The sequence below is a fragment of the Bos taurus genome, chromosome 23, assembly GCF_002263795.3.
Source record: "Bos taurus isolate L1 Dominette 01449 registration number 42190680 breed Hereford chromosome 23, ARS-UCD2.0, whole genome shotgun sequence".
NCBI lineage: Eukaryota > Metazoa > Chordata > Mammalia > Artiodactyla > Bovidae > Bos > Bos taurus.
Window position 1 is genome coordinate 16209465 of NC_037350.1, and position 26643 is coordinate 16236107.

A 26643-nucleotide genomic window follows, 5' to 3' on the forward strand; every position below is an offset into this window, starting at 1 on the left:
GATTGGAGTTTCAGCTTCAGCATCAGTCATTCCAATGAATATTCAGGAATGATCTCCTTTAGGATGGACTGGTTGGATCTCCTTGCAGTCCAAGAGACTCTCAAGAGTCTTCTCCAACACCACAGTTCAAAAGCATTAGTTCTTCACCGCTCAGCTTTCTTTATAGTCCACCTCTCACATCCGTACATGACTACTGGAAAAACCATAGCTTTGACTAGACAGACCTTTGCTGGCAGAGTAATGTCTCTGCTTTTTAATATGCTGTCTAGGTTGGTCACAGCTTTTCTTCCAAGGAGCAAGCATCTTTTAATTTCATGGCTGCAGTCACTATCTGCAGTGGTTTTGGAACCCAAGAAAATAAAGTCTGTCACTGTTTCCATTGTTTCCCCATCTATTTGCCATAAAGTGATGGGACCGGATGCCATGATCTTAGTTTTCTGAATGTCGAGTTTTAAGTCAACTTTTTCACTCTCCTCTTTCACTTTAATCAAGAGGCTCTTTGCTGCTGCTGCTGCTGCTAAGTCACTTTAGTCGTGTCCGACTCTGTGCGACCCCATAGACGGCAGCCCGCCAGGCTCCCCTATCCCTGAGATTCTCCAGGCAAGACAACTGGAGTGGGTTACCATTTCCTTCTCCAGTGCATAAAAGTGAAAAGTAAAAGTGAAGTTGCTCAGTCGTGTCCGACTCTTAGTGACCCCATGGACTTGCAGCCTACCAGGATCCTCTGTCCATGGGATCTTCCAGGCAAGAGCACTGGAGTGGGGTGCCATTGCCTTCTCTGTGTTAAGGCTTAGATATGGTCAATTACATCCTCCAACCCCACTGAAAGCACACACACACACACAAGCTGCTAAGTGGTTCCTCTTAACTTTCTGCCATAAGGGTGGTGTCATCTTCATATCATAGTTATTGGTATTTCTCCTGGCAATCTTGATTCCAGCTTGTGCTTCATCCAGTCCAGCATTTCTCATGATGTACTCTGCACATAAGTTAAATAAGCAGGGTGACAACATACAGCCTTGACGTACTCCTTTCCTGATTTGGAAAGTCTGTTGTTCCATGTCCAGTTCTACCTGTTGCTTCTTGACCTGCATACAGATTTCTCAGGAGGAAGGTCAGGTGGTCCGGTATTCCCATCTCTTTAAGAATTTTTCACAGTTTGTTGTGATCCACACAGTCAAAGGCTTTGGCGTAGTCAATAAAGCAGATGCTTTTCTGGAACTCTCTTGTTTTTTCGATGATGCAATGGATGCTGGCAATTTGATCTCTGGTTCTTCTGCCTTTTCTAAATCCAGCTTGAACATCTGGAAGTTCATGGTTCATGTTGTTGAAGCCTGGCTTGGAGAATTTTGAGCATTACTTTGCTAGCATGTGAGATGAGTGCAATTGTACAGTAGTTTCAATATTCTTTGACATAGTTTTCTTTGGGATTGGAATCAACACTTGTTTCAGTTCAGTTCAGTAGCTCAGTCATGTTTGACTCTTTGTGATCCCATGAACTGCAGCACACCAAGCCTCCCTGTCTATCACCAACTCCTGGAGTTTACCCAAACTCATGTCCATTGAGTCAGTGATGCCATCCAGCCATCTCATCCTCTGTCATCCCCTTCTCCTGCCCCCAATCCCTCCCAGCATCAGGGTCTTTTCCAATGAGTCAACTCTTCACATGATGTGGCCAAAGTATTGGAGTTTCATTGTCAGCATCAGTCCTTCCAATGAACACCCAGGACTGATCTCCTTTAGGATGGACTGGTTGGATCTCCTTGCAGTCCAGGGGACTCTCAAGAGTCTTCTCCAACACCATAGTTCAAAAGCATCAATTCTTTGGTGCTCAGCTTTCTTTATAGTCCAACTCTCACATCCATACATGACCACTGGAAAAACCAGAGCCTTGACTAGACGGACCTTTGTTGGCAAAGTAATGTCTCTGCTTTTTAACACTTGTTTACCCATAATCAATTTTGCTATATGAATATGAAATGTGTTTCGTTATCTATTACTATGTAACAAACTATTCCACACTCAGGAGATTTTAATAACAAGTCTTTTATTACTTCTCATGTTCTATAGGTTGGTTAGGCTCAGCTGGTTGGTTCTTCTGCTCTGCGTGATATCAGCTAGGGCTGCAGTCACCTAGGAGTTCAACTACACAGAACATTCAAGATAGCTCAGATACATGCCTGGTGCCTTCCCAGGGATGGCTGAAAGGCTGGACTAATGAAATACTTGAACAGTTGGGACTCTCTCTTTCCACATCATCCTGGAATATCTCTTTCTCTCTCCATGGTCTCTCCAGCATGACAGTAGTTGGATTCATACACAGCAGTACAAAGTTCCCAAAAGTACACAAATGGAAACTTTAAGAATTTTTCTAAAATTGAGGCCTGGAACTGGCATAGCATCACTCTCACCACATTACATTTGGGCCAGTCTAGATTCCAAGGCATGAGTCCCAGGAGGCATGAACCCTTAGTGACCATCCATGGAGATTAGCTACCTCAAAAAGAATAGTTAATTCAGGCATCAGTAACCAAGTTTCTACTTTACTAGCATTACTGTTAAATGCTCTCCATTTTTGAAGCATTTAAGTCATCTATCATTGAGGATGTTTTGAGAGGCAGGAAAGAATGTGAGCTCAAAAGAAACCACCAAGACTCTAAGAAAGCATCCTTCCCACCTTCCAGATTTCTTGTTAAGCGTAAAGGATCATTTTTACAAAAGAAGATAGAGGGGGGAAAAAAAGGGCCTCCAATGTCAGCTAATAAAGATTTTGCTGTCAGATCATTCCCATTTTCAAAGCATACATTCTTCTGATGTTTTTGGATGGTTGCCTTGTCCATCATTCCACATGTTAGATACTTTCTTGATGTTCATGCTTGGATTTGCCAACGTAGGCTACCTTCCTTCTGCTGTGTGCCCCACTCCAAAAAGGGAGAGAAGCAGAAGTCTTCATGCTGCAGAATTTCAGACTCCAGTCCTGAATAGCACACCTAAAAAATTCTGTATTTCACAACTGAAACCACTTTGCCAGCATACAGTCATAAAGTAAATTGAGGTTTAATATTTGAAAAGTACTCATTAATTTCAACAGAGGAGCTGACCCCTGGTGAGGAATGAAGCTCTCATCCCCAGTAGAGGTCAGGCAGAGCTGGGTCACCTGTCAGGGATGCTACTGTAAAGATTTGGGAAAGCTGAAAGAGACATAACAAATTCCAGATTTTATTCTTTTGAACCTATTAAATGTAGACAAAGCATTGCCCACTAATGAGAGACTCAGTTTCTGAAGTCAGAGCTGGATTTATAATCTGGCTTCACCATTTACCAGCTGTGTGACTTCAACAAGTTTTTTAAACTCTGTCAGCCCCTTTCCTCATCGTAAGGTGAGTTTAAGAACGTTACCTATATTTCAGGTGTGGGGCTGCTGTTGAATCAGAAAGCATACAGATGCTCCAGCCTTGGAAAAGCCTTGGAACCCTCTTCCATATGAGGCCATGGACTTTTCCGAGAATCTGAGAGCTTTGGCTCCTCCACATTGCCCCAGTCAATATATGTATAATAAAAATTGCTACAAGTTCATGGGCCTCACATATCCCTAGTTGTCCATCCATGGTCCTCGTAGAGAGTTATAAACCATGGCTCTAGACTAAACACAGCAGCCACAAGCCCACAAAGAGAAGGCAGTAACTCCTCATGAAAGTTGCAGCAGCTCTGAAGGTGAACACAGCTCTTGTCTTTTGAGAGTCTTGGTCTGCCTCTGAAGTCTGGAAGTGTAATCTTCTGAGACTGAGCAGACCCTACAGAAATTTCCCTTATTTTATGGTTTAAAGAAATATCTTGGGAGGGATAAGGCTGAATACACAACCCATGACCATCTTATCTTTAATGTTTTATATATACATCTTTCATAATCTAACATTTTCATTTCTTTGAGTTCTCTGAGGAAAACCTAATTTTTATTTTTTTTCCAGAATTATCTCTGGATCTTTTCTCTTGGTTCTCCCACATAAAGACTTGACCTGAGGAGATTGATAAAGGGACCTTTAAGGCTACGTCTGTGATTAAAAAGGAGGAAGGGGAAATTTGTTCATTTTCGGTATCTCACTCAAGCCCTGCCCTAGAGTACGACCCAGGAGCTTATGAACCCTACAAGTGTCCAGTGGTTATCAGTTTTAAACTCTGATGCTCTGTGGGTAAGAAGATCTGGTCCTCTGGTAGATAAAGAGAAATAACAGGTTAACTCATCTCAGGAACAGAGTTATTTTTTCTAAGTCTTTACCCTCTGAGAGGTGGGTTGGTAGGGTCTCTTCATAAATGAAGAGACATTATGATACCTTATGAGTGTATTATTGTTAATCATTGATTTTTATCAAGAACAGATGGAGAACATCTCTTGTGCTTGAAGAAGGAATTTTTATGTCCCTTACATTATTGTATGCAACTCCTCTTAGGCTGTTTTAAGCCAGAGCTTAATTTTTAATAATTCAATAATGAATCTTGTTTAATCTCTCTTAATCCTCTTGCCTAATTCTCTTTTACATTAAGGGATTAAACACAGAAAAGTAGACGTGGCCAAACGATGAGTCACTCCTCTTTCAGTACTGATCCCCAAAGGCAGATAGACGAGAAGAAACGTCCCAGAAGTGAATGAAACACACAAGTCTCAACTGAGAAATAAATCATCTGATTCTCAGGCTATTTACTCTTAACTTCCCCTTTCTGCCGCGACACAAAAATTAGTCTTAAAAGGTTTGCAAATGCTATTTATTGCTGCACCTTCCACAAAATATTCTCTAATGAAATTGACATTACTCAGTCACCATCACAGACTATTTGCTTTGAGCTGTTTCTCTAATAATGGGGATGGGCCACAGTGAGTCATCCACACTCTTGCCCAGTCCCCTGAGAACCCAGGAGATTCATTAACTTGACAATTGGCCAGGATTAGCAATGCAGGGACTGTGGCTGTGGACTGCAGCCTAGGCCTGGTGGACTGTGGACTTTTGGAGCCCTTAGGCTGAGGAGGCTGACTTCTCAAACGGCTTGGAGAGAGCCTGATCAGGTCAGCTGACTCTCCAGAACCTAGAAATGGTGCCCTGGTCACATTCACGGGGCTCTGTGTTGCCCTCACCTCCTTCCTGCTTCTGCCCAAGCTGGTGAAGTGCATCATGATGGGGTAAGGCTAGAAGGGTCCCTGCTCTGGGGCCACCTGTGCTTTGCTCCTTCTGAATTCAACCCGGAAAATTCCCCCTTTTCCACCGCATTCGTAGCATCTTACAATAGCCTTGTGCGATGGAGAATAAAGTAGAAGCTTCCTATACGCCCTCATTCAGGGGTGTCAGATCAAGCCCTCTCCCTGAAGAGACCTGGCTCATGGCTTACCAGGCCTACAGGACACCTTTTTTCAGGCAAGACATTAAAAGTGGTTGCTAAAAGGCAAATGAGGTTTGGGTGGTGGTCTACAATAGAAACCTATTTTTCCCCATTAATGCCTTTCAAACTGACTTATCAGATTTGCCCACTGGGATAGCTGAACTATGAAAATAGCACTCTGGACTAGTTACTTTTATGCAACCTGGGGCCCAAACTCTCAAATTCAGAATCCTGAGTATTTCTGCCAATGATCTGTCCAGCCGTCACATTAAGATTTTGTGGAGAAAGTATCCAATACCATGATATCAAACATGGAAACAGTCCATGTTCTGCCATCCACATTCCTCAGCTGGTTCAGAGGCTGCTGCTGTGTTCAGTCATGTCCAACTCTTTGTGACCCCTGGGACTGTGGCCCACCAGGCTCCTCTATCTGTGGGATTTTTCACGCAAGAATACTGGAGTGGGTTGCCATTTCCTCCTCCAGAGGACCCTCTCAACCCAGGGATCGAACCCTCATCTCCAGTTTCTCCTGCATTGGCAGGAGGATTCTTTACCACTGAGCCACCTGGGAAGCCCTGGTTCAGAGGCTACATTCTTCATATTATAAAAAAGCAAAAGCTAAACCAAGGTTCAGAGAAATATTTAATACTGTGTCTTCTCAATAATCCAAACCAGGAGAGGAAAGTGAAAAGATTTTAGAGAATGCACAGTACCAGTTCTACAGCGCAGAAGCTTGTGCCTTTGTGCATACTCCCCTGGCAGGCCTAGCTTTCTGAACTCACTTTTGCTTGGGAACCTGCCATGAGGAGTACAGGTATATTCTGGTCTGTTCCCCCAGTCATGTGGCAGGCCAAACAGGACAGCTTCTTCCCAACAGGGGTAGAGGATGGCATTTTGGAAGGTAATTTTGAAATAGGAGGGTATTAGCAGACTCACTTGACAACCAAGCTACATCCTCCAATCTAACTTTATAATGAATCCAAATTTTTATCTCCAAAAATATTAATATTTTTATAAAAAATAATATTTAAAAAGGATCCTAAGAATCCAAATGGGAGAAGAGATATACTCTTTTTTTTTAATTGGAATACAGTTGCTTTACACTGCTATGTCAGTTTCTGCTGAACAGCAAAGTGAATCGGCCATATGTATACATATATCCCCTCTTTTTTGGATTTCCTTCCCATTTAGGTCACCACAGAGCACTGAGTAGAGTTCCCTGTGCTATACAGTAAGATCTCATTAGTTATCTATTTTTTACACAAAAGTGTTATCACTCAGTTGTTTCTGTTTGTGACTCCATGGACTGTAGCCCACCAGGCTTCTCTGACCATAGAATTCTCTAGGCAAGAATACTGGAGTGGGTTTCCATTTCCTTCTCCAGGGGATCTTCCCAATCTAGAGATCGAACCCAGGTCTCCTGCACTGTAGGCAGATTCTTTACCATCTGAACCACCAGTGTATATATGAGACATACTCTTCTGAATTGTCCCACCCTGCCTAGGATGGCTTTTGGTTCTGTCTTCCAGTTTTAAGGAGTGCACTGTCAGGGGCTCAGGGCTGGGAGCTCTCTAGGGTATTTCTGACTCAGCCTTTCCCGACAGGCTCCCCTGGGTATATATATGGGCTGTTTACCACTTTCCCACACTCTCAAGAGACAGCGCCCTTCACACCTCCCAGAACAGTGAAATAGGAAGTCCTGACACCTACTCAAGAAATGTTTCTGTGTTACGTACCAAGAGAAATACTGAGGTTACAAAAATGAAAGAAAATCCACAAATTCTTTGGATGATCTCACAAACATGTCAATGACTATGAAAGTCTATGTTAAATTCTAGAATGGAAGTACAGACACAGGGGTTGTGGGCACACAGAGGAAGGGATGTTTAACTCTGTCTTGGGAGGGGAGGACTTCAAAGAGAATGCACATAATTTTTGGCCGTTAAGTAAGAGAATGCAGTAGCCTAAGTGGTAATAATATTAATGTGTGTGCTAAGTCGCTTCAGTGGTGTCCGACTCTTTGCAACCTCATGGCCCAAGGCTCAAATCTGCATCTCTTATATCTCCTGCATCGGCAGGTGAGTTCTTTATCAGTAGCACCACCTGGGAAGCCCAATAACATTAATAAGATATTAATATTATAAGATATTATAATACCTTAATATTATAATAAGATATTAATATCAATGAAGTTTATATTAATAAATAATGTTGCTATTAATATCTCATATAACAAGAAATGCAGGAAGTACCTGAATGCTTCATTTTATCCTGGGCCTGGGGAGAGAAGCTTTCATTTTACTTCAAATCTTCTCCACTGTGGATCTGATAGGAATATTCCATTCTTATATTCCTCATTTCTGATTCAGCAGTTCTGAATTTCTCCACTAAAACAAACATATTAGAGGACGTTAAAAAATTTTAGTAACTCACTCAGGCCAAACAAGTTCCTATATTTATGCTGCACACATGAAGCAATACCTTTCAGTTCTGCAATGGTGACTGTATAACCTGGATTGTCCCCAAGCACTGGTGAGTGCTCCTTATAACAACCGTTTTAGGGAGACAAAGCAAGGCTGCAACTTTTACTGCTTTTATTTGATTACACAAGAGTAATACATGTGTGTTTTAGAATCTATGGGCAATAAAGGAAGTTGCATAAGCCAAAGGTGCGCAGAGAGACAAACGGGGCCTCTGGAGTTGTGGAATGCACAACTTATGAGATTATATATGGCAGCCTATTTCTGAACACAGAACGGGAAAAAATTCCCAATGATTCTACCTCCCAGCAACATTATTATTTTGCTAAGTTTCCTTCCAGTCTTTCTTCTAGGTAAATTGGATTTTAAAATTGTATTATCATGTGTACCTGCTCTATAATCTCTTTCACTTAACAATTAATGATAAACAGTTTAAATATTCTTGAACACATCATTCTCTATAGCACCATATTTTATTATTTCATTTAACAAACACTTACATAGTATTTTTCCCTTGCCAGTCACTATCTTAAACTCATTAAAAATATCAATTCATGTAATCCTACACAGATATCTTTGTTTGCCTCTCTAGACATCTCTACCCTTTTCTGCCCTGCTCTGTGCCCCAGAAAGGCCCTGTACAGAGAGCACCACCCAGCTTCTGTGCCCCTTGGATGTGGCCAACGACAAGTTGTCACTGGATTATCATTCCCAACTCCACTCTCTCCCTCTCTGCCTGTGTTAGGATTTGCCATGGGAGTTTACCTTCTACTAGAGTGTATGGAATATAAATATCTCTACTCTATTTACTTTAGCCTCAGTCATGGGACATGCTTTGGCCAATGGAATGTTTGTACACTTGGGGTAAGCAGAGGACTGAAAGGGACTTGCCTGTTTGGTTTAGCCTCTTGGCGGCTGGTCCTAAAATAAGGGGGCTAGGAAGCTGACCTGAACCCAAACAACCCAAAGCCTGAAGGAGCACTGTCTCAGTCAACCTGGGAGTGAGGAAAACAAATGTCTGCAGTTTGTAGCCAGTGAGATTTGGGATTATTTATATGTACCATTATTGCAGCAGTGGCAGACTAATTACAGATGTCTCAGAAGAACCTGAAGGGTGAGGTTAAGGTATGAAGGGTCACTGAGCTTTTAACAAAGACCACAGCTCCTCCGAGGAACTCTTTCTCGCTCCAGGTTCCAATACCTGCCTAGATGCTCTCTATGACTTCCTACCATTACTAGCTGAGAGTACTACACTATCCTTGGGGGTTTCAAGACATCCTGTCCGCAGCTCTGCACAGAGTCCCTTTATTAAACTCTCTTCAAATTAACTAATTTGAATGTGTCATCTGTTTCCCATATGGGGTGTGATTTAAAAATCCTCATAACCATCCTATGATGTAGTACTATTGCTATCCTCATTTTATGGGAGGAAATTGAAACAGAGGCTAAGTAACTTGTGCAAAGTCACACAGCAAGTAAGTGGCAGAGCTGAGATTTGAATCCAGGCAGGCTGGATTCATGCTGACTTTACTATGTCACTGTAGGTTCATCTAAGGGGCCTGTGTCATAATTTATTTAGCTTCATATTATTTACATGATGTTTCTATGTCTGTTATCAGGTTTTTTCCTATTGTAAACACTGTTATGATGAATCTCTGTATAAATAAATATTTGCTCATATTCAGCATTAAGAACATTTCTAAAAGTTGGAATAAAGAGTATGAACTTCTTTGTTCCTCAGCCCTTTATTTTTTAATATTGTTTCCTTTTGACTATAAAAATGATAACATTCAATTAAAAAAAAATTCAAGCATTACAAAAGTATATATCATAGCACACAAACGTCCCTGTATCCATACGTTTGATAAAAACATTGATCCAGGTTCTAAGTTCTCTTTAACAATAATTAATAGTAATTATTAGTCTTATTAAAAAATCAATAAATGTATACTGTAGAAATGTAGAAAAGTAAAAAAGAAAAAGAACAAATCATGAGTAATCCATGTCATGCTCTGTGTGTATGTGATTATGTGTATATGTGTATATATGTGTATAAACAAACACGGGATCATGCTATGAATACAGCCTAGTAACATGCTTTTTTCACTTAGCAATATACATTGTCATGGATATTTTTCATGTAATTAAATATTCGTCTACAATATTAACTGCAGAGTATATTTGTTTAATTGCCTCTCATCCTGCTAGAACAATAGTGTGTCATTTATGCAACCAATTCCTTAGAACTAGATATTAAGTTGTTTCTTCCTTTTAACTTCAATAAATAAAATTTCTACACACATGATTATAAAGAGATATTTGCACATATTTCCAATTATTACTTTAAAATATAGACAGACATGGCATTGCTGGATCAAAATTAATTCAGGTTAATAAGGTTTTAATTCCTGTTACAACTGGCCTTACAAAAAGACTACTGATTTATTCTCCCATCAGCAAAGGATATTATGGTTTAAAATTTTTTTCCAATATCATTAGGTAAGATAAAAAATGGAGAGAGAGAGATCTTTTTGGTTTGTATTTACTTTCATTTGCTTATTAAGGAGATAGAAATTTAAATAATTTATACTTCTTTGACAAATTGGGTACTTTGCCATTTTTCTATTAGTATGTTTTTTTTTTCCTATTTGCAAGAATTCTTTCAAATCATCATATACGTAGCAAAGGTTTGTCCTACACTGTCATTTATATTAAACCTTTTAAAAATTTATTTTTCATGTAGTCAAATTTAATCTGTTTTCACCCTTATGATGTCTGCCTTCTGTATTAAAATTAAAAAGGTTTTCTTCTCCCAAAGATCCAGAAACATTCACTGGTTCTTCTTCTAATTCTTTTGTAGCTTTATTTGTTTACATTAAAAGTTAATTTATTTTGGAGTTTTGGGAGAGATAGAGCCCTACTTTTATTTACATCTAAATTATCAGTCTATTTGCTCAATATCATTTACTAAATAAACAATCATTCCTATTGACCTGAATCAGCTTTAGCATATACCAAATTTCTAATATGCTTTGGGTTCTCTTTCTGGGCTTTTTATTTCATTCCACTGATCAATCAATTTTGTGCCAACCTCACTGCTTAAAATACTGTAGTTTAATAACTTTGAAAACCTAGAAGGAGAGTTATCCTCCTTCACAACTGTTTCTTTTCAAATTTTTCTTGAACTTTTCTTCAAGTTCATCTAGCAGATGAACTTAAGAATAATTTTGTTACATTCTAAGAAAAGTCTTGTTGGAATTTTTGTTAAAACTTCATTCAATTTAATGAAATTTGGGGAAATTATTATATTGAACTGTTCCACTTAGAAATATGATGGTATTTATTCCACGTTTCATTCGTGCAAGCCTTTTGGATCTCAAACTACAATTTGGGTTTTTCTTCACAAAAGTCATGCACAGTTATTCAAAGTGATGGAAGCTCCATGGTGGGTATTTTCAAATTCCAGGAAGCCCTGATTAGGAATCAAAAGACCTAATTCATTATTTTGGCTACTCATTTACTAGCTGGAAAAATTTACAAAACTCTTCTCAGCCTCACTTTTTCTCAAGTGGACTAACAACCCCTGCCTTTTCCTGCTGTCAGAGTTTGCCTGATGATTATATAAACACAGCAGTAGGAGAGCCATGCTAATATAGGGGTTATTATTTTGACACTGTATTGCTAAAAATGGGAATGTGCTTAGTAGGGATTTTGCCATATAAAACAATCCAACCAATCAAGTTATAATTATCCAATCAAGTAAGGACCAATCAAGTAAGGGATTCAAGAAGTGCCCAGCTGACTTGTCAGGACTAAGTGGGTTTTCTGGAGGTGGGACTTTCAGTGCTAAAACCAGCAAAGTCCCAGGCAAACCAGGAGGCACTGGCCATCCCAGCTGTCGAGCATCCCCTTCAAACTCTAAAATGCTATCCAGGGTTCTATAATAAGAGGAAATAGGCCTATGTTCCCAGGTTGCTTCTGGTCTAACAGTGGAGACATAGTGAATGTTTATGAAAAGATGAAGGAACGGGTATGTATATAATCATCTCCTGAGGACTGTGGTCCAATAGCCATCTCAAACGCAGAAGACTGGTTTGGACTGCAGGCTCCAGTGAAGGTGCTAGAACTAGACTTAAGAGCACTTGTATGGGATGGAGTCCAGGTGGGTGATGAACAGGAGGCACAAATCAGTGTTCTGTCGCAAGGAAGAGATGACTGAGCATTCAGTCCCCAGACTGGTACATGGGAGCGACTCAAGGATCATGTTGGCCAAAAAGTTCTTCTGAGTTTTCCCATAAGATGGTATGGAAAAACTCAAATGAACTTTTTGGCCAACCTAATATTTTGATTGAACACAAGTTGGTACCACAGAACGAGGATATGTGTGCAGCATCTATTTAGGGTTGCACATCCTGAAGTTCACAAGAGTAAACAATTAGAAATGCAGAAAACCACCTAAGAGGCTCTCTCATAAAACATGAAATAAAATACTATGAAATTTATACAATCAACATGTTTCTTTTTTTACTTTGGCTGCCAGAGTTCTAATGCTAAATTTAGTGCCCCAAATGACCTCAAAGACTAGTTCCCACTTACTCCTTCCACTTCCTTTAAGCAGGCATTGTTCTTTCATATCCTGAAATATCTTCGTTTGCATTGCTCTAGAAAAATCGCTACCTAAAGACATTATGAAAAAATCCAAATATAAGGAAAAAATGTAAAGAGGAAAGTTAAAACTTCTGATATTCCTTCTAAAAATAGCCACTGTTAATGTTTTAGTGCTCCCGCCTCCACACGTACCCACTGGCTCTTTCTTCCTGGATATGGTACTGAATATGTTTTCTAAATTGCTTTTTTAACTTAATAATACTTCATGAAGATTTTTTCCATTTCAGTACATCACTTCTATATCAGGACTCTTAGCTGTTACATATTTTTTCATTTTATGGTGATACGCTAATCTGTTTAAACAAGTCTCCTATGAGAATAGGACACTGAGATTTTTCTAGGTCTAGTTGTGTTCTCAATTATGCAACTGTCTGATCATTTCCTTGAATAAAATCCTAGGACTAAAACCATGGGGCAAAGTTCATTTTATATATCACTTAGAGGTCAAGAGACAGATTCTAGGACAGACTACTTGAGTTCAAATCCTTTATTTTCCAACTCTTGTGGCCATGGGGTCTGTCCTCTAATCCCTCCAGCCCTTGTTTTGTTTTTTTATCTGAAATTAAGATAGTTATTGTACCTGCTGCATCAGATTGTTGTGAGGATTTTTCAAAAATTATTATTATTTTAAAATTTTGGCTGCACCCTGCAGCATGTGATTCCTTAGATCCTGATCAGGGATCAAACCTGCACCCCTTGCATTGGAAGGTGGAGTTTTAATCACTGGACCGTGAGGGAAGCCCCTTTATGAGAACTTAATGTGTGGGTGAAGCACTCAGAACAGTGTCTGACATTGAGTGAGCACTCCATAAATATTTTCTGCTATTATATTGCAAAAGGGATCCCCAGAAAGAATATAGCACTTTTCATTGACACAAAGGTCAAGCCCTTTGAGTTATAAGGCTGAAATGAAAGTTAAAAAGTAGCAGTACAAGCTGCTCCTCTGCCCACCAGGAAGACAGTGCCAATTTACCTCCCCTCTGAGGAGTTTCTCAAAGGGACAAAGGCTTCTATCCTTCTGCAAGTGTTTTCATTCAATCCCCCTAGTGGCCAAAGAATGAGTTTTCAAGATAACTAAATAACCCTGTTCTTTGAGGACTGATTCACGCAACAGAAACAAAGCAACCTCAATTTTTTTTTAATTTTAAAGAAAATATATAAGGACCCAAATAACACCCTCCAAGATCATCTAAGATGTCTGCTTTCTACAAGTTGCTAGCCTACTTTCCCAGACAGCTCGCGTTTGTTCCCAGGGAGGAAGGATTAAAAAATCTGGCTAAAGCAGTGGTTTTCAATCTTGGCTGAACCTCCTCGGTACCTTGACAAATAGAAATTCTCTAGAGATTTTTATTTGATCAGAGGGTAGTGTGGCTGAACATCAGGATTTTAAAAAGTTCTCCAGGAAATTCAAAGGTTCAGCTAAAGTTGAGAACCACCGGGCTAAAGAAAGTTGGCAGGGATGCTCTCAAACTCATTCTTTTCCAACCAGTTCTCAATCAGACAGAGAGAAGCTGCTTCCTCTCTCACCTTTTCCTCTGCCCTTACAAGGGTTCCAAAGAGAATAAACAGCAAACCTAAATAATCCCCCTGGGCCTAACTTCTAGTTGCCTCTGCCTGGCTAGAAATCAAGTATGAACCAAAAAGGCAAGCCACATAAGTAATTTTTAAATTTCTAGTAGTCACATTTAAAAAGTGAAAAAGAAATAGCTGAAATAAAGTTTAAGAATATATTTTATTTATTCCAAATACATCTAAAACAGTATCACTTCAATATGTAATTAATATGAAACATTATTAATGAGCTATTCTACAGTTTTCTTTTGTTTTCATGCTAAGTCTTTTTACTCTGGTGCTTATGTTATGCTCACAGCACATAGCAATTCAGACCAGCCATATTTTAAGTGCTCAACAGCCATATGTGGCCAGTGGCTGCCATATGGGACAGCATGGGGCTAGGGCTTAAATGCAAATTAAGTAACCTCTGTAGGGCTCAGTCTCCTTTAAAATGCGGACATGGTAATGCTACTCCTTGGCATTATTACAAAGGTAATGAACTGCCTATAACAATGCTGGCAGTTAGAGAGCTCTCAGCAATGTTTAGTTTCTTTTGTCTTAAGGGAAAGAGATGCACCAGGTCAGGTGGTAGATGGAAATGACTCCTCTTTTTCCTCCAAAGCAGGGTTTGTCAGCATTTAACTCGTGTTCCCTTTTGCTAAACATTAAAAGCTCATGCTTCCTTTCTGAGATAGTTTTTAATCTCAGAATACAATTTTCAGGTCTCCCTGGTGGCTCAGTGGTAGAGAATCTACCTGACAAGGCGGAAGACACAGATTTGATCCCAGATCCGGGAAGATCCTACGTGCTGAGGACCTCCTAAGTCCACGTGCCACAACTATTGAGCCCACACTCTAGAACCTAGGAACCACAGCTACTGAAGCCCCGAAGCCCTAGAGCCAGTGACCCACAACAAAAGGAGCCTCCACCGTGAGAAGCCCACACACCGCAACTAGAGAGTCGCCCCCGCTCACCGCAGCCAGAGAAATGCCTGCCCAGCAACAAAGATGCAGCACAGCCAAAAACAATTAAATAAAATTCTTTTTTAAAATACAACTTTAAGAATTTAACATCATGACTAAACATAAAAGAAACAGCACAACATATTGCTTTGTTTCACCCTCCCTCCCCCAACCTGGGAACATGAATCCTGCTCTGAAACATCTTCCTCACTTCAAGGCTAAACCTCAGATGAGCCTTGCATCCATTTAGAGCTTTTTAATTTTAAATAATGTTTTAAAATCATTAACAGAACAATGTGTGCATGCTAAGTCGCTTCAGTCGTGTCTGACTCTTTGCAACCCTATGGACCGTAGCCCACCAGGCTTTTCTGTGGGTTGCCATGCCCTCCTCCAGGGGATCTTCCCAACCCAGGAATCAAACCCACATATCTTATGTCTCCTATATTGGCAGGAGGATTCTTTACCACTACAGCCACCTGGGAAGCCCAACAAAATAATACACATTCCCTAAACAAAAATCAGAAAATACACAAAAGCAGAAAGAAAAAAATGAGAAGCTCTAGGTTTGCAGCAGCCACAGAATAAGCACTCTAACAGCTTGAGTGAAGGTGCTCAGCAGGTGTTTCCAATCCTGGCTGCTCCTAGGCATCAGTTGACAGTTCCAGGATATACGATGCCCAGCCTGACCTCAAAGAGGCAATTTAGTTGGTCTAGGTGCTACGAGGGCATCAGGACTTATTTTTTACTGCTCCCAGATGAATTCTGATGAGCAGCCAAGAACCAGTGTTCTAGAGTAGTGAGTCTCAGACTTTACTCTGCATCAACAAGGCAGTGATCATGTCAAAAAAACACATATTCTGATTGAGTGGGTCAGGAGAGAGGCCCCAGATTCTACCTTTCTGTGAAGCTCCCAGGTAATGCTGATGCAGCAGGTCTGCCAAGCATGCTTATTTTTTTAAGATTTATTTATTTTTGGCTGTGGTGGGTCTTTGTTGCTGTGCGTGGGCTTCCTCTAGCTGCTGCAAACCGCAGCTACTCTCTAGCTGTGGTGTGCGGGCTTCTCTTGCTGCGGAACACAGGCTCTAGGTGCTTGGGGTCAGTAGTCATAGTGTATGGGTTTAGCTGCTCTGTGGCGTGTGGGATCCTCCTGGACCAAGGATCAAACTGGTGTCCCCTGCATTGCAAGGTGGATTCTTAACCACTGGACCACAAGGAAAGCCCAAACATACCTTTAATACTCCATATCCTTCATTATTCATAGATACCTATATGTATTTTTTTCTCTAAAAATTCCTACCATAGCAACTATACGCCAATAAAAGTTAATGAAAAAAATAAAAATTCCTACTATAGTCTTGTTTTATAATCTACTTTATTCAACGATCCATCATGATTTCCTTTGCATGTTAAAAAACATACACACCTGCAGAAATCATTTTGTTTGGCTACATGAGATCCCATGTTAAGGACATATTTGACTTCCCTGGCAGTCCAGTGGTTTAGACTTGCCCTTCCATTGCAGGGGGTGTGGGTTCAATCCCTGATCAGGAAGATAAGAGCTCACATGCCTCACAGCCCAAAAAAAACATAAAACAGAAGCAGTATTGTAACAAATTCAAAGAAGACTTTTAAAATGGTCCACATAAAAAAAAAACTTTAAAAAATAAAAAGGATATATTACTGTAGGTCATTTAGAGCAGTACTTTTGAGGGTGGGATTTGGAACTCATATACAATCAGCAAAGTTCAACCCCTGGCTCCATTCTGGTGACACAGATCAGGGATGAGGTTCTCCAAGCAATTCTGATATACTATCCCTTTTTCTCCTCCTAGACTTTGAAAACCACTGATTTAACAAGTTCCTATTTAGGGGGCATTAGATTCCAACTGTTTTTCATAGCAAACATAGCACACACAAAAATATGAAAAAAAGAATAACCACATCAATCTAATGAGATAAGTGTTATTACTGTCTCCATTTTACAGATGAGTGGCTCCTAGAAATTTGCATATGTAAAAATTTGCCCATGACATGGCTGCTATTTATTCACTTGGTTTGGGAATCATCAGGATTCCAATTTAGCCCTTTTGTGCTTGTGGGAAGGATAACCATGTTTCCCGGATAAAGCCCAGTTCAGAGTGCTGAGCACAGCCATGGCCCTGCCACATCCCTGTCCAGAGGAGCAAAACCCCAGACAGAAACACATGTCTTCCATGGCCACAGATGGATGGATCAGAAGTAGTGGATCAAGGTCAGCCAGTGAGTGGCCCAGCTAGCAGCTTACAAGGGGCTATACTATGAAAACTCATGTTCATTAGATGGGAGGCAGTACCACGGGGTAATAAATGCCACAGAGGCCCAGAATGCTCGATAAGCAGCAGTTTGGAGAGAACACAAACTATGAGACAGAGAAAAGAAGAGGGCAAGGTAGGCTGGCAGAGACAGAAGTGTGAGAAGCAGAGGCAGAAGGGGGCTGTGTTGCTGTCATGCTGAGGGGTGAGCAGTCTCCTGCCCAGTTGGTGACACATCACTGTCTTTAGGGCTCTGGGTTCTGAACCCCTTTCTGGTCTCTGAGCTGTGTTCTACATCCAAAGCCCAGAGAGGAATCTACTGTAGGTGCCTGCAGAGCCCTGATCAATTACCATGTGACTCTGCAATCATTGTGTACCGCCCCCCTCCCACTGGGGGAAGGGAATTATTTGAGGAAAACCAAGGAAGATCCTGTTTATTACCAGCAAGAGAGTCTAACACACTCCCAGTAATTTGATTCAGTTATTAAATTTGACAAATAGAAGATATAAAATCTGATTTTAATGGGAAGAAAAGTGTAAACACAGGGTAACTGAGGGAGGAGGAGACTGGGGGACCCCTGGGGAAGCAGGAGCAAAAGAGGGGAGAGGACATTGCAGGGGTGGACAGAGTAGGGCAAGAAGAAAATGAACTTCATCAGTGGCCAGTCTATTTCTGGGAACCTGGCTGGCCAGTCAGAAAGCGGACCCAGCTGTTGGCTGGAGTAAAAGGGAAAGGCAGCTGAGCTGCACAGTGATATCCAGAAAGTGTGAGGGGCACGGGATGACCAGAGAAGGCTCAGCTGGCGCAGAAAGCAGCGACTCCCCGGAGGCGACCTTTGTGCTTTTGATGACCAACCAGAAGTAGCAACCAGATTTGCCCATCTGGAATCCAGTCTCTAGCCATAAGCAGAATAAAGAGTCTGGTCTAGGGACTTCGCTGGTGGTCCAGTGGCTAAGACTCCATGCTCCCAATGTAGGGAGCCTGGGTTCCCAGTCTCCTGGTCTTGAATTAGACAGCCAAGTCAAGCTGGTAAAATGTATCAAACACCATCTTTCAGTGGAAAAAGGGATCATCGACTCTTTCTATTTGTTAGCACATGGCGACTCCAGACCTGTTCCAGTACACATTTCCCCTGGGGAAGCTTCTACAAAGGTGACTGGGGAGACCACAGAATTGTGGAGCCAAGTCTCCACAATTGTGGAGAAAGGAGAAGTAGAAATTCCTTTTACTTTGTCCTATGTTATCAGGCCTGCTGAAGAGAAACAGGGTCTGTTGAACTAAATTCTAGTCCAAACAATACAATTAACTTCCTCCTCCTCCTTTTCCTTTTCCTTCTCCTCCTTTTCCGGCTCCCTGAAGCTTCCAGAAAGTAAATTTTACATTTTTCATTCAATATTACTTCTGTCATGCCTGATGATACTAAACTGTATAATATGCATCTACTTAGAGGAAGGTGTCACCTTACAGACTGTAATTGAGTTTGAAGGATGGTGGAGAGCCAATCTAGTACTGGACACTATTATTTTAAAAATTTACTCATCAGTTCATTCCAATGCTGTTAAATAGTTCCAACGCTGTTAAAGGAAGTTTTTGGACTGTTTTACAAAGCCAATATTACATTGATAGAAAACCCTGGAAAATACAGCAGCCAAAAGAAAATCACAGACAAATATCACTCATGAATACAGATGTTTTACACCTGAAAGATTCAACACTAATTTCTGATAAAAATCTCTTAAAAGAAACAAGGAGTATTTTCTTAACATAATAAATGTATGCAGTCAAACGGAAACCAGTGTCAGGCTTAATGGTGAAATTCTAAAAGGATACCCAGCAAATCTAGAAAAAGACAAAGACCCCCACATCACTACTATCATTTCATGTTGTTCAGAAGGTATAAGGCAACGCAATTATAGAAGCTCCCGTATCCTAAAACATCTTGGCACAAATAAAACCCAACTGCTTTTTATAAATATATTTAGTCTTTGTAACGGGAAAACCTGGGAGCGGGAAGTGGGACTCTTCTGGTCTGGAGGAATTAGGCACATTTTAGGGCAGGGGCACACTAGCCGACAGAAAACGGGCTTAGGCGTCAGGTACTGGATGTTAAACGTGGGTTCGATCCCTGGGTCAGGAAGAACCCCTGGAGAAGGGAATGGCAACCCACTACAGTATTATTGCCTGGGAAACGCCATGAACAGAGGAGCCTGGCAGGCTATAGTCCATGGGGTCCCAGAGAGTTGGACATGAGTTAGCATGCATACACACGCACATTGGATGCTAAAAACTCTGGCCTCCTCTGCTTCTACTCCTAGAAGATGTCAGCCTGCCTTGCACCATTCCACAAGGAGATGGAAGAAGACTTATCTGGGAAATCTGACCAGCTCACAAGGAAAGACATGAAGATATATCAAGGGTTCCCTTAATGAAACCAACCAGCCAGAGCACTCAACAAATCCTGCCCTACACCATCAAAGATTCCAGTCAGGTTAAACAAGAGCAAATGACCAAAGATCACCCAAGCATCTAGGAAAACGTATAACATGAAGCATAGAAACCAAAATGTGCAAACAGAAAAAGGAACTTAGAGGAAATGGATTATGGCCATCAGCCAAGGAGAAAGAAAAAAAAAAAAGCAAAAACTATCATTAACATCCTTAACTGCCCGGCAGTCCCATCTAACACCAATCCCTGGCAGTGGTTAAGACTTTACCTCCCAATGCAGGGGGTTGGGGTTCCATCCCTGGTCAGAGAGCTAAGATCCCACGTGACTCATGGCCAAAAACCAAAGCATAAAACAGAAGCAATATTGTAACAAATTCAATAAAGACTTAAAAAATGGTCCACATCAAAAAAATATTTTTAAAAATCCTTAGAAAAATGAAAAGCTATTGTGATACTGCATCCATAAAATAAGAATAGACTGCTATAAAGAAAACATATTCAGAGCAAAAGAGTGAGAAAGAGCTCTTGAAATTTAAACACATGATATCAGAGATTTGTTTTCAATCTACAGAAGGTCTGGAAGATGATAGAAAATCTCCCAGAGTACAGAGCATAAAAACAAAGAGATGGAAAATAGGAAAGAAAAGATAAGAAAATTGGAAGCCTGATCCAGGAGGTCCAAGACCAGAACAATACAAGTCCCAGAAAGAATAAACAGTGAACATAAAAGGGAGGAGACCATTATAGAATAACTCAGGAAAATTTCCCAGAACTGAAGAGCATGAGCTTCTAAATTAAAAGGGTTCCACACAAAGAATTAAAATAGACCTTTACTAAGGCATATCACGAAGGCAATGGCACCCCACTCCAGTACTCTTGCCTGGAAAATCCCATGGACGGAGGAGCGTGGTGGGCTGCAGTCCATGGGGTCGCTCGCTAAGAGTCGGACGTGACTGAGCGACTTCACTTTCGCTTTTCACTTTCATGCATTGGAGAAGGAAATGGCAACCCACTCCAGTGTTCTTGCCTGGAGAATCCCAGGGATGGGGGAGCCTGGTGGGTTGCCGTCTATGGGGTCGCACAGAGTTGGACATGACTGAAGTGACTTAGCAGCAGCAGCAGCAAGGCATATCATTGTGAAATCTCAGAGCAAAGGGGACAAAGAAAAAAAAATCCTCCAAATTTCTAGAAAGGAAAACAAAAGACTCATGTAAAAGATGAGGAGGGACTTCCCTTGTGGCCCAGTTGTTAAGAATCTGCTTCCCACTGAGGAGGGCATGGATTCAGTCCCTGGTCAAGAAACCCACATGCAGCAAGGCAAGAGAACCCGCACACTACAACTAGAGAGAAGCCCACGCACCAAAGGAAAAGATTCCCGCGTGCCAAAACAAAGATCCCATGAGCTGCAAGGAAGACCCAATGCAGCCAAAGAAATAAATATATTTTTAAAAGATAAAGTAGTGCCACAGTCCTCAGTGTTGTCAAGAATATGGGGAAACAGTTATTCTCACAAGCTTTTAGTGGGCATGTAAATTAACACATTATCAGAAGAGAGGAAATTGGCTGTATTTATCAATACATGTGGTATACATATCATTTGAACCAGCAACTCTTTATACTGTAGATATATTCTTATATGTTTATGAAACCATGTGAAGAAGATTTTTTGTGTTAGATCCGTTCAGCAGTGACTTCTGTTGTGTTAACAGGACTCAAGATAACAGATTTTAATGAGGAAAAGTCAGGGCCAGCAAGAGAAGGCCTGTGATCCTCAATAACCCGTTTGCCCCTGGAGACATATATTAGGACCAGGCAGTCTACTGTATATGCAGTGTGGGTCTGTGTTCCATAGGAGGGGCCCCCATGCCCTAAGGGGCTCCCCTCTTTCAGGGCACACAAGAGAACCATCTTATCAATGAAGCACAAGGTTAGACATTGTGCCACTTGGATATGGTGCCAGCCAGAGTCTAGACATTAGAGTGAGGCAAGTAAAGCACTGATCTCTGGTGTAAAATTTAAGAGAGCACCAGAAAATTCAGTAATCAAAATAAATCATATTTTAATAAAACATTTTAAAATAAAAATTAATGTATAATCCAAAAAGGACTTGGCACCACACTGTTACTGCTCCTATCTTCATTTAAAATTCTGATATTCTGCTCTTCATGGATTTTTGTGGCAATTAATATTAATTTAAAAATATTGCACTAAATATTATTTTTCTTGATTACTGGGATTTGAGTACCTTCTTAATTTTGTATCCAAGCATGTTAGTCTCAGCTCTTTTGCTATTGTTTACTGCGTTCTCTTGGAAAGCCAACTGCCAGTACCTGGATGGGGGATCCACGTTCCTGGCAACAAGTTCAGTTGTAGCTCCACCCACTGGGAGAAGGGTGGAGGGAAACACCAAGTTCTGGTTGGCTCACTGTCCAGACTACCCAGAGGAAGCACTTTTGGACAATCCCTGCAGCACAAAGATGTTCACTGAAACAGTCAGGCAGAAAAGGGTTGGCAACAACCTAAATGACCATCAATAGCCATCAATTAATTGGTTTGTCTGGTCACACTACATGGCATGCAGGATCTTAGTTCTCCAACCAGGGATCAAACCCATGCCCTCTGCAGCGGAAGCACAGATTCTTAACCACTGGACCACGAGGGAAGTCCCCAGTAGCAACTAATTAATTTTAATCTTTGTACTGCATTAACTAGTACAATTTTATTTTGTATTGGGACATAGCCGATTAACAAAACAATGTTATGACAGTCTCAGGTGAACAGCTAGGGGACTCAGCCATACATATACATATGTTCCTTCTTCCCCAAACTCCCCTCCCAACCAGGCTGCCACATAACATTGAGCAAAGTTCCATGTGCTATACAGTAGGTCTTTGTTGGTTATCAACTTTAAATACAGCAATGTGTACATGTCCATCCCAAACTCCCTAGCTATCCCTTCCCTATTCGTCCCCCCAGGGAACCATAAGTTTGCTCTCTAAGTCTGTGAATCTCTTTCTATTTTGTAAATAAGTCATTTCTATAATTTCTATTTAGATTCCACATATAAGGGATGTCATATGATACTTCTCTTTCTCTACCTGACCTACTTCACTCAGTATGACAATCTCTAGATCCATCCATGGGCAACTAATTAATTTTTAGAAAGGAATTCTATGCCTCTGTGAAAAAGAATGAGATATAAAAAGTGAACAAAAGCAAGGTATGGAACAATTCATATAACATATCTCCATTTGCAGTTTTAAGAATGATACATGATATTAGTGATTAATAATTATCATTCAGTGCTTTCTATGTGCCAGGTTCATTTAACCTCCATTAACACTCTATGAGACTAATACTATTATTATCCCCATTTTACAGACAAGGAAACTAAAATCCAGGGAAATTAGATAACCCTTTCAAGGTCACCCAGCTAGCAACTGGAGGAGCCAGGGTTTGGACACAAAGATAGTATATTCACAAATAGTTTATGGAAAGACATAACCAAAACCCTTAATATTTATCTCTGCCCAGTGAGATTGAGAACCTATGTTCTTTTCGATTGTTTGAACTTTCTTTTTAGTTAGCGTGTCCGGATAAAATACAGGACACCTATTAAATATCTGAATCTGATAAAAAAGTTATTTTAGCGTAAGTACATCCTATACAGCATTTGGGACGTACTTATACAAAAAAAAATCATCTGTTGTTTTTCTGAAAGTCAAATGTGACTGGGTGTTCTATATATTTTTTATTTCCTATATCTGACAACCTACTTATGGTGACCTTTTCTTTGGCAAAGCCAGAAGTTCTCTTGATACTGCCATCATGAAATATCGGTTCTCCATCAGGGTGCCACCTTTGATAAAGCAGGATTTCAACAGGTGGCCTAATTCAGATATTGAAGTTACTTGATTCACTTATGACATTAATTAGGGATGATTCAGAAACAACTATGCCTGAAGCTCTGTCTTCCCTTGATTTTTGATGAGATGTGATGCATCATCCCCCAGGAGAAAATCCAGGGGCCCTTAAAGATACAGTTTGGTTCTACCCCTACACTGTAGAGACATTCACCCTGGTCCAGGGAGAGGCTTTTGTTCTTCCAGCGCCCTGTCACCAAACAGCAGGCATAGATTTTAATGGGCATATGGGACCCTGGGGACAGACGTCCCACATTTGGGTACTGTATCAGAATTTGTATAGGGTTGGAACCACAGACTGCCTCCGAAGCTTATAAACAGCTGTACTTGCCACCCTTCCTCTGGGTCCCTATCAGCAATCAGTGTAGGAGGTGTGTCTCTGTGGCTGATGGAAGCTAGAGCCTTTTGGGATTCCTGAGCGAGAGGAAAGAATTGGCCTTAGGATTCTCCTCCTGAGGATGCTGAAGCCCAGGCTCCTTTTGAATGTCAGTTATATCAGCTGCTTATTGAATTCAAAACAATAATTGGACATCAAGTATTTCTGCGTCCCAAGCTGTGCAACGGGAATTGGTCACGTTCAGACAAACGCAAGCTCCCTTGTTAAAGAGGAACCCCAGTGATAGGAAAGCCCAGCCCCACCAATGTTCGTCTCTCCTCCCGGCGCTGCAGAAGCCAGCCCTGGGCAAGAGCGCCCCCTGCAGACACCCGGCATCACTGCAGAGGAAGCGCTGTATTAGAGCTGAGGCTTCCATCTTCCTTTAAAAAAACTGCCTTCAGCGGCAAACATCCTACACCTCGCCTGGGGTGGGGGTTATTTCGAGAAAAGCATGAAGGGTCTTATCTCTATGCAAGATTAAAGGCAGTCTCCATGACACGAACCTGGTCTCTAGAGATAAAAATGGGACATTCTCTTAGTTATTCAAGTTCTTGGGCTGTGATTAAACGTTTACACCATTGGCTTGGCTGCTTGATTCAACTGACTGGCAGTTCTCACAAAATTAAGATCCTGGTTCCTCTTGTGGATGCCACGAAACCCCTGGTAAGCAATCCTGTTGGAACAAAGCCGGAGATACTTTGACAAGATGAGGGAGGCAGGCAAGCCGACACAAGAACAGAGTGATCACAAGGGAAAACGAACGCTGCCTTGGCAAGGGTCTGACAATGTATTTAACAACCAACATGCTACATTCCACAGCCCCATGAGGTTGGCCTTCCCCTACCTACTTCTGTGCCTGGAGGTAACGCCCTGCCCACTGCTGAAAGCTACATAAGTTTCCCTGCTGCCCAGCCCATCAAGGCCAAAAGTATGTTCTCAGAACAATTAATGCTTAATTAGTAAAAGCTGCCATTATGGAATCAACTCTTAGGGAGCTTACTAAGGAAATGGTGCAGAAATATGATATTCCTGATTCCTTATATCTGGTGATGACACCTGTAAAAGAACCTGGTAAATACAAATAAGGAGTTTTTTAGTTTTTTTTTAATTAATTCATTAATTTGGTTGCCTTGTCATAGTTACAGTGCGTGGGCGTCCCCAAATAAGTTTTAAACTTAGCTTTGATAAAGCACAAGTGCTTTAAGGATTGCAAAAGAGTGGGCAAAGGATTATGAACTGGGAAACATACAACTAAACATATGAGTCTAAAATGAAATTTCCCTCTGCCTTTTGGGTTTTACACAATGTGGGCAACCAGCCTGATGCTAATTCACTGAGTAATCTGGGACAGGAACTTATTTCACAATTCACCAGAAATATTAACATAAAAATGAAAACGCCTTTTAACTAAATGGTAGGTAAACTTACTAGCTGGGAATCAATCAGGATAGTGAGAAGGAGGGAGGCCCAGGAAATGCTGAATATGATCATAATCACAAATTTAGTGTCCAAATCATGTGAGGAGTCTGATTGAATTTCCTCTGCTAATATAGCTCATCTGATCTTATTTCTTTTAATTCTGGCTCCTGCTGGTCAAAGACCAATCCTTGATGTATGTGGCATTATTCCCTCCATTGCAAAGCAGTATAACCTACAGCATGACTCCTCATGCATTAGTTGTGGACTAACTGAACACATAAGAATCTCCCAAGCCAGGGTGAAGTGTATAATAAAAAATAGCCAGGTACTCTAATTAATAACATTGGATTCTCTGGTGGTTCAGATGGTAAAGAGTCTGTCTGCAATGGGGGAGACCAGAGTTCGATCCCTGAGTCAGGAAGATCCCCTGGAGAAGGAAATGGCAACCCACTCCAGTATTCTTGCCTGGAAAATCCCATGGTCAGAGGAGCCTGGTAGGCTACAGTCCATAGGGTCACAAAGAGTCAGACATGACTGAGTGACTTCACTTTCACACAGTCTTTGCAGATAGAAGATTATGTGAGTATAAGCTCAACTACGGAAGGATTCAACATTCCATTGGTAACAATAAGTAATGGATCAAAACAAATACCAATAGTAATTGGTGTCTACAGGCCCTAGATCATTGCTGCTGCTGCTGCTGCATCGCTTCAGTCATGTCCGACTCTGTGCGACCCCATAGACGGCAGCCCACCAGGCTCCCCTGTCCCTGGGATTCTCAAGGCAAGAACACTGGAGTGGGTTGCCATTTCCTTCTCCAATGCATGAAAGTGAAAAGTGAAAGTGAAGTCACTCAGTCGTGTCCGACTCCTAGAGATCCCATGGACTGCAGCCTACCGGGCTCCTCTGTCCATGGGATTTTCCAGGCAAGAGTACTGGAGTGGGATGCTATTACCTTTTCCCTAGATCATTGGGTATGCCTTTTTAAATGTACACTAGCCCTTTTAGAAATACAAAGTGAATACATCCATCCCTTCCAGTCTACAGTGAATTTGTTTAACTGACTCAATCTGGGAGGCTGGGAATTCTATTCCTGCAGGTTCTGACTCTGCGTGCCATATTGCACTAGTCCCTTGGCAGTGGGGAAAAATAGG